The sequence below is a fragment of the Podarcis liolepis genome (genome assembly GCF_965112155.1).
Source record: "Podarcis liolepis genome assembly, chromosome: 8".
Taxonomy (NCBI): domain Eukaryota; kingdom Metazoa; phylum Chordata; class Lepidosauria; order Squamata; family Lacertidae; genus Podarcis; species Podarcis liolepis.
The window spans coordinates 66,234,950-66,244,094 of NC_139560.1; the positions used below are offsets into that span (position 1 = coordinate 66,234,950).

General features: G+C 41.8%; 2 protein-coding genes across 4 annotated transcripts in view; both read right to left on the bottom strand.

Annotated features, from left to right (window-relative positions):
- MYLK4 (myosin light chain kinase family member 4) overlaps nt 1-9,145 on the bottom strand; it is a 797,874-nt gene that overhangs the window by 277,829 nt on the left and 510,900 nt on the right. The gene's annotated exons all lie outside the window — the stretch shown is intronic.
- The window catches only part of GMDS (GDP-mannose 4,6-dehydratase), a 274,215-nt gene that overhangs the window by 6,386 nt on the left and 258,684 nt on the right, over nt 1-9,145 (bottom strand). The window lies entirely within an intron of this gene.

The following is a 9,145-nucleotide window of genomic DNA, read 5'->3' on the forward strand; positions in this document are numbered from 1 at the left end:
TGACAGGGAATGATAAGAGACAAGAAGAAAAGAGCAAACTGTCTGGTTTGTTCAGGAAGTTGGGAACTGGTGGCAATGTCCATCAAGCGGACCAAGGGAATGCCGTCAGCATTAAAACAATGCTTCAGCTCAACGTCAGGGAAAGGGCATCAGTCAGCAGAGTTTGACAAGCACATTGACAATGGAGACAATGGAGCAAAACAGAGGGGGTTGGCCCTGTGCGATCTGGTGCTTAATTGCTTTGATGGAAACAGTTGCAGAGTTTAATCAACACAAGGATAAAATGCCTACCTATCTCTTCAGAGAGCGGGTTGCAGGCCTTACTTTTGTGCTTATGCCAACCAAATCACATGGCTGGCAATGTAAATCAAAGCAAAATTATTTGACTGGTTCACTTGCTAAAAATGGTTCTTTAAGCAGATAAATGTCTCCCACCGGAGGGCTAACCCAAAGATCACTGAAGTCAGTACTGATTTCAAGAGGCTTCAGATTAGCTCAGTAGATCCTCTCTTCATTAAGGGGAAAAGTGATACCCCCCGTTATGTTCCACGTCCAGAAAAGATGAGACAGATGTGGGTTTAACTCCTCCATTCCTCTCACTATGGAATCCTAAGGTGGTAAAGGCACCACAGGATGCCTTTATTATGTCAGTACCCTGAGAGAATACTTTGCCTGTGTTGGTCAGCACATGACAGTGGGTATGCGCTACACCACAGTAAACCCCTGAAGATTATAGGTTGCTCTCTATTTATTTGATTTTTTTTCCAACTACAAAAAAGCAAGCAATAAGCAACATATTCATTAACCAACATTACATTAAGCACTCATTTTAAAAACAACCACTTTACATATTCTTTTTTCAGATCAAATTCATTGATACACCACATAATAAATTTCACAAAGGGGAGGGGAGGAACAGACAGTTAGAGTTAGGAGTGTGTTTAGCAGGCTTTTAGATATATCATTGTTAGACTCAATGTGTAACAACAACAACAATTTTATTTATATCCCACCCATCTGGGGTTTACCAGAAATGGGAATAATTTTACCAGGAAATCATCCCTGACATGGTAAAATCAACTTGTAGTGAGTTTCTCACATCAAAAAGTAACATTTAAATCCAACCTAAGTACTCTTACCACCAGCTGTGGCAGTACTGACAAATACAAAAGTTCAGAATCATCAATTTTACATTCCAGCTTTTCATAAGACAATGAAATGTGTGCAACTCTATTTCTTAGTTTGATGGGGAAATTATGGGGAAATGTTTTCAATAAATTACATGGATCTCAAATTTTCTCTTTAAAATAAAATTGATATCTACACTACTGAAGTTATTGAAGTTATTAACCATATGTAGATTTTGGTTCACCTAGTTAGCCTAATTGTTAACCAAAATCTACATATGGTTAATAGAAGATATCACATTACATTTATTTATTTAGCAAATACTATTTCAGTACCTCAGCCCCTGAATGATGCTACTTTTGCCAGTCCTTCCACATGCTTGCCAGTCCTGCCCCCTTTGTCTATTGCCCCTTCCCCAATTTAGCCCACCCATCCTACAAAAACAGACATCCTTTACCCTTTTAAAACTGTGATGATGGTGGTGACCCCCTAGAATTGACTTGGAGGTGATCGAACAAGGAATTGTAACTTGGTGCACAATTCCATCCCTGGAGTAAGGCACAGAGCTCCTTCCTACTCACAGTACGCAAGAATCCTAAACGTCTTACCAACCTGCATTTGCTACCACAAAGTGCCTGCACTCTGCTTTAAGCAACTTGTGGTTCATATCTCTCGTACCTATGACAGTCTGATGGACAGGTTGTCCTGCCTCACTGTGGAGTGGCCTTTTACTCCCTTCCAGTTCTGTGATCCTGAGAATATACCACGTCCTTCCCCAGACGTTACCCTTAATCACTGATAAATGTCAGATTCTGTCGTTCCTTTCCATAGATGAAAAATGATGTCACTGAACTATTCCCACGGTACTCATAAAACTTTGTCTCAACCACATAAAATAGCCTGTCTTTGAAGGACACCAGTACTTTAAAACATGGAGAGAGAATCATGAGCCAGTGATTTATATGAATATATTGTATCAGTGTATATCTAGGGTGAGAAATATTTTCCCCAGACATTTCTGATGGATAGTTACAAGTTCTGCTCTCCCTACTCAAATCGCACACAGCCAACATGGTGGTCTAGAGATCGGGAAAGGAGTTAGTAAGTTTTGGATCTCACTTCCAAGGCATGGTCACACATCAATGACAATCTTGCTTCTTATTTATCAGTTATAAACAACACGGCTTTGTTGGCAGGTTTTATATTATTATTATTATTATTATTATTATACATACGTATCTTCCATAGCCACAAAATTTTTCTATCAGAGCTTCTACTCTTGTTGCAAAGCGAATGATTAATGCAACGGTTAAAGTAAAAGAAGGTGGGATGCTTTTGCATTCAGAGCAGGTCTCCACAAACGTATCCCTCAGCATGCTCCACAGAAGAGGAAATCCAAGCAATGGCCTTTCACATGACATCATAAAAGCCTAATTTATCACCAGCCACCAAACATCTAGAAAATCATAACATCCTTTCAGGAAAGCCATGTGCAAAATAATCAGATCTACTTTGATGACAGCTTTAATGCATTGGTCCAAGTAGGACACTACAAAGAGTAACCCTTTGCAGGTACTTGTTTACAACACATCCAGCTGCATTCTTCACCTCAAGAGGAGCATTTCCTGATTTTCATTCCATACACATACTTTCCCAAATTAGTATTATTCAAGTGAGATTCTAGTCCAGCCCACATTCCATATTTAGAGTCGCTTTGTTAATTCACGTGCAGGACCAAGGATGGGGAAATTTTATAGTAAGTGAAGGATCATCCAGCATCGAAGGAGTTCTGTAGTAGCGTACAGTGCCCAAATGGACAGGTTGTGAATCCACATAACCAAGGACAAAATGGAGTAACCCTCTTTCTTCTGCCATTGAACTCCAAGGCCATATGGCAGAACCCTCCTCATCAGAGGCTTTGTCTATTGAATATGAGAGAGAGAGATCTCTTATTCACTTTTTGTTGAGGTGACTAATATTGTGAATTCTCTGAGACATAGCCTACGCACAGAGCTTGCGGTCAGGGCAGCACTGCAGACTGGCCCCCTATTCTGGGTGCAATGGAGACAATTTGCATCATTTCTAAACAAGAAGGAAGTCAAGCAAAAGGCTTTAAGGCATGGGCGTAGCCAGAATTTTTGTGGGGATGGGGCAGGCTTCTGTTAGGGGTGCAGGACCTCAGATTTGTATTGATTTAGGGGGGCAGCTGCCCCCCTTGGCTACGCCCATGCTCTGAGGGCATTAACTAAATGGGAACAGAGTTTGCTTTCCTATACAACAGATAATGCGGGGCAGGTGCCTGAGTTTTATACAATCCTTTTAGGCACTGGTTCTGACAGCTCGAACAAACTAAAAGCTATACGGGAGCAGGACCTTGGCAGTGACAATGAAGAGACACAATGGTCAAGTTTGTGGACACAACACCCATTCAAAACTATTTCTGCCCAAACAGGGATCCCAAAATCTGTGCTTGGTATGACGATGGTATATATGACACCCATCCTCCTCAAATTATCCCATATGCAAGACTCTTAATTCCAATTTGTGTTGCAACGTGCTCTAACTAGGTGCCTTTGAAGCCGACTCAGAAACTTCAGTTCGTCTAAAATGCAGCAGCCAGATTACTGGCTGAGGTTCTATTTGATTTCACAAAACTCCTATTTTAAAACTAATGCATTGGTTGCCAATTCATTTCTTGGCCCAATTCAAGGTGCTCATGTTGTTATTTAAAGCCCTAAATAACTCATACCTGAAAGACTTCCTCCTTCCCAACAGAACCTTTCAAGTGCTGAGATTTATGTGATTTTATAAAAAAAAACTGTTTTGCTTTTATATTGACCGATTATGAACAGCATATAGAAGTGTCTTTAAGAGTGTTCAGCAAACTACCAATATAAGCTACATGAATCCATTCAAAGCCAACATATATACAAGGGTATTAACAAGGAATTTATAATCTTAATCCAGCAATCAAAATCCAATACAATGAGCTAATGTGGTACAAATGGAGTCAATGGATGATGTAACCAAGAAGACACTCTAAGCCAACTTTTGAGGGGAGCCTCATAGGTGTGTGGATCCAAGCTTTTTCAGTCTTTATTTATAGGAAAAATTCTGATTTTGAACTGCACTCTGCATTCTGCAAGAAAGCTGTCCTGCTGGTGGCACACTGGATATGGCCAAAGTGCTCCTCTGCTCTGAGATACCCATCAGATCTTAGTAACTTCTGCTTTTTAAAATCACCACTTTCTTTTTGTGGCTCGCTGCTCTTTCATTTGTCACTTCAGCCTTTCAGCTAACCTGCCCTTCTGAGGCTTATTGCCACAGGACACAGTGAAGACTAACGTTACAGTGTCGAGTGATCAGTTTGTTTCATGGGTTCAATCCACAGTGGGGTTGTAGTACTGTATTTAAAAGCCCTCCACCACATGAGGAGCAGGCTGCTTGATGAGATCTGCCCACACCATGGTGGGCCTTTATAAACATTGCAGCAGCGTTGTGGGTTGAACCCACAGAAAAGCAGCTGCCCGGCTTCTGCTCTTAACATCTGAAGGGCACGTATCTGGGTTCAAAGAGAGGTGGACAAATTCATGATGCACAGGAATATCAGTTAGCATTAGGAAGATTATCACGGCATGTGGAGTCATGTTCAGGGTGTTTCTAAACCACAGACTGCCAGAAGCTAAGGATGAGTGACAAGGATCTGATTGCTCTCATTATTGACGTACGCTGCTTAATTCTCGCTATGTTGTAGCTTTTATTGGATGCTACTGGAGACAGGATGAAGGTTTATGTGGACCATAGGTCAGATTCACAGAGGCTACTAATATTCTCTACTGCTCTTCTCAATAAAAGACTTGCTCTCTTTTTCAAGCGAAAGCCAATCTGTATTTTCTGTTCCTCAGTTCTACCCAGATATCTTGCAATACCCTGATGATCATCATTATCTTTCAGTCTAAGGGTTTTTGAGCTTTGGTTTCCCTTATTTTGAATCCAGATTTCCAGCCAGCAGTGTACCAACCACACACACTGTGCAATCTGTTCATTTTCTTTCCTTTACTATTCCAGCTGGCACGCTTATGGGGAACATCCAGGTCAAAGGATCGCTGCTGCCTTGTATCCTCTGTTTGTTCCAGAGACAAATAAAAGAAAGCAATGCATGTCACACTGGAATAAATGGATGCTTATTTCTATTATAGCAGCAGTGTTGCATAGATTGCTCTCCAAACACTTCTGCTTGTATTATTTACATGTGTGCGTGAATCTTCTCCCATACTGTCTACATTTCGTAGATGAGATGGTGCATCCAGAGCAGTGAAGGGGAGCCTCTGACACATGAGTCCAATTAGGCCAGTTGGGTCTCGCCATGTGAGGCAGCTTCAGTCAAGTCATGCCCCGCTGCCATACACTTGATCATCTTTTCATGCAAAGACAATGTGCCTTTGCACAGTGATTGCCATGATTATATGCTCATTGTTGGCACCTGCAAACTCCTGGTGCCTTTGCCCAGGCAGGTTGATTTCAAACCACGTGGGCAAAGGAAAACAGGTCACCTCATCAGGTGAATGACAGGTGGGCAACTCCAGCCACCTGTCAAAGTCGGCCCACAAGGGGCGGGGGATGTAAGGACTGTGGAACTCAACCAGTTCCTCACCTCTCTTCTACAGCTACTGAACTGATCTAATGAATACATTTCCCAGCAGTTAGGAGTGCCCTCCCAGATACGGGTTGCTGAAATGCCTATAAGCAACTTTCTTTTTTTTTCAGGGCATCATCACCAAATGAAAATTGTCTTGCTGTCAGTCTGTCCTCTCTGTGAACCTCTTAGCTTAAAAACCGTCAAGTGAAAATGGCATTTTTGATCGACTACCAAAGAAATCTTGATTATTTCACCCTGCAGCAAACATGAAGGAACATTTCAGAAAAGGGAAAACACACACACAAACCTTGTCATTTTCAAATGATCCTGCCCTGGTTACGAAGCTTCCTTTACATCCAGAAAGAAGGGCAACACTGAAGCATACTCTATTTAGGTTTTCTTTAAGATGAAGTGGCCCGGGGGAGGGGGGAAAATCCTTTCTGTTAAATGTTAAACACTGTCTATGCGCTTCATCTCAGGTGATAAGTTTACTTTTAGATGTTCACCCTTTTAAGTTATTTAAGTACTGGCACCATATGGGTTTTAAAAACACAGTTTAGGAATCTTTAAGATGGCATATGGATGCCTCTAAGCCTAGCTAGTGTCCTATGTACGCACCTATGTCCCAAAATAAGCAGATTTTCACCATGTTGTGAAGAGGCCTTAGTGTTTTGATAATACAATAGCTTTCAAATAATAATACTTGGTAAACAGTTCTGTTGCTGCTATGCATAATGAAGTTGAAACCACACAAAACAACTCAAATAATTGCGTATCACACACAATGGAAAAACCCCAAACCAATGTTTAATATGGGTCATAGATTACCAGAGTACATTTAAGCATAAGGAAGGAAACCATCATTACATTCTGTGGTTTTGCTGCCAATTTTTTAAGGTACCACATGAATTACAGACGGAGAACTAAACTGTTTTTTTAAAAACAATTGGGGGATCCAAAGGAGTTCCTTGACAGATATTTAATATCATGATGTTATCCTCAGTAAACAGCAAAGAACAGAATGGCAAAGAGAGCTTGTTTTTCAGTAGGACCTACCTTTTGGAATTGCTTATTTTGGTAATTAAAGTCATATGTTTTTAGTAATGTGAAAAAGTTAAGATCTTGATTAGGAACATGAACCACCTTGTGACAGTGTAACCCTGTATGCAGTGGCTGATGCTTCCAAGAGTTGCTTACTTCTATTCCTCTTCCTCCTCAGTGCTTACTCAAAGCTCACACGGTTTGGTAAAATGTGAGTAGCACAATGTAAATATAGTGTACAGTTGAAAAGAAGAAGAAAGCATTTGGGACGTCCCACTTGCTCTACGTGTTGTTTAGAAAATTATTTCCTTTGCAATTTCTTTTAAAGCAAAGAGTAAGATGGAAAGAAAAAGGTAGGAGTAAAGTTGTAGGACTGATGAGAGAAGTGATACAAAAAGAGAAACACCAATTAAGTTGTTCCCTGAGCTACTTCATCATATAATTAACTGCTTGGGGCAAAAAGATGTGTTCCTCCATGTAGCCGTTTGATTGAAACTACCAATGCATGTTAAGTGAAGAATTTGGTATCTTCTTTGTGAGCAAATTAATGCAGATTAGGCCTCTTCTTTCTTTTCCAGTTCACAGCAGGTCTGTGCTGACAGATCAGGAGTCAGAATATGTTCCACACCCGTGTCCATCAAACTGACAGTTTTTATTGCTAACACAGAGATCCCTGGTTCCCCATTCATTGCTGTATTTTTACACTGGATTTTGGCTGGAGTGTCAAAAAGGAATTTTTGACTCAGCTTTGTAATGTGAGTTGTGAAACATGGGAATGACATTTCTCTATCTTAGCAAGAAGTCCAAAGTTCCCTGAGTTTAGGGGCAAAAGAATCTATGAAGTCTACATTAATGTTCTTGTTAGTTCAGGTTGCCGCTTCCTGTAGTGTCAGGTTTTTGCTCCATGTACTCAGAACTTCCCAGGCAATAAAGGAGGTGATCAGGTCCAGCCAAAGATATTCTGCTGCCTGAGGCAAAGGTGTTCCCCAGCCCAAATTCCATGCGCAGAAACTGACTGGACTGGCAATTCCGTCTGACTTTGAAACTGGCAACAAAACAGCATCCTCAGCTGACCTGAAGACAGTAGGGTGTATGTCAGGTTGTGTGGCACACATAGCTCTAATCTCTAACCGTGGGGAATGGCAAGGGTCTCAGGAACAATGGTCCACCCCCCTGCAAGTACGTGCTGTCAGAGGGGTTTGCCTCACTCTGCCTAATGATAGGACCGGCTCCGGAAATTAGGGTGTGCTGTTATACAGGTTATATTAATACAAGCAGTGAATGTGCTAAATAAGCATCTAAGATGGATTGGCTGGATTCAGAGGAGTGGTGGGAGAAAGCAGCTGGGAGACTCTCAAGGGAAAAAGGCTCAGAGCCAGGGGGTTGGTGGTGGGATGACGATGAGATGTCAGAGGGAGTAGAGGGAGAAGACTGGGAGGAGTGTGAGGATGTTTAGGGACGCAGGAGAGGATATATTATTTTATGATATCCTTCCTAACTTGCGTGAGCAAGTTCTATAACTTAGCAGAGTTGTTAAACAACCCCCCTTTTAAATTGCACAGCGGCTAGCTAGTTGCAGGCTCGTCTGAGCCTCACTATTTAGGATTCCTGGCAAGATCCCATTTTATATCCCTCCTAAAAGAATAGACACAACCATCTGATTAAAGTTAACATACAGCTAGTTTACTTACAATCATCCAGTTCACAATAAGATCCCTGAAGGCAGACTTAATTTACAAAACAACATATAACTATATGAACTATCCCATAAGGGAAATAGTCTCAAGTGACTGCGACTCAGCAGTCACTTCTAACTCTTAGGAACACAAAAATGGAGAACAAGAAGAGCAGAACATGGAGGCTGTGTGCTCCTCTGTCCAAGAACAGGCCACACCCACATTAAGTCACATGCAAAGGAAGTCTGTCCCAGCTCAGGAGGAACTAGCAAGTTTTCTCCTGAGCGATACAAAGCATTCCCCAGCATGTGCATTGTAGGAATGCTGTATTTGACTGCAGTACGTTTTTACATCCCACATGGAGAAGGTGTCAGAAGCTGAAGAGGCAACAGGGTTCAGTGAGCAGGAAGAGGCTGTGGCAGACAGCAGTCCAGAATCAGAGGCTGGAGAGGAGAGGAAGGAGGCCAAGAGGCAGAGATGAATCAGGCTACTGTAGAAGCCAGGGGGATCTCCCACTGCTATTGTGACCAGCTCCCCTCCCCCATAGTCTCCCAGAACCGGAAGAGGTGTGAAGAGTGTGGAGCAAAGACAAGTAACAGATTGCTTGGGAACAGTCTCAGATTGCTTGGGAAGGACCTGAGAAAGGAGGAAATTTAGGAAG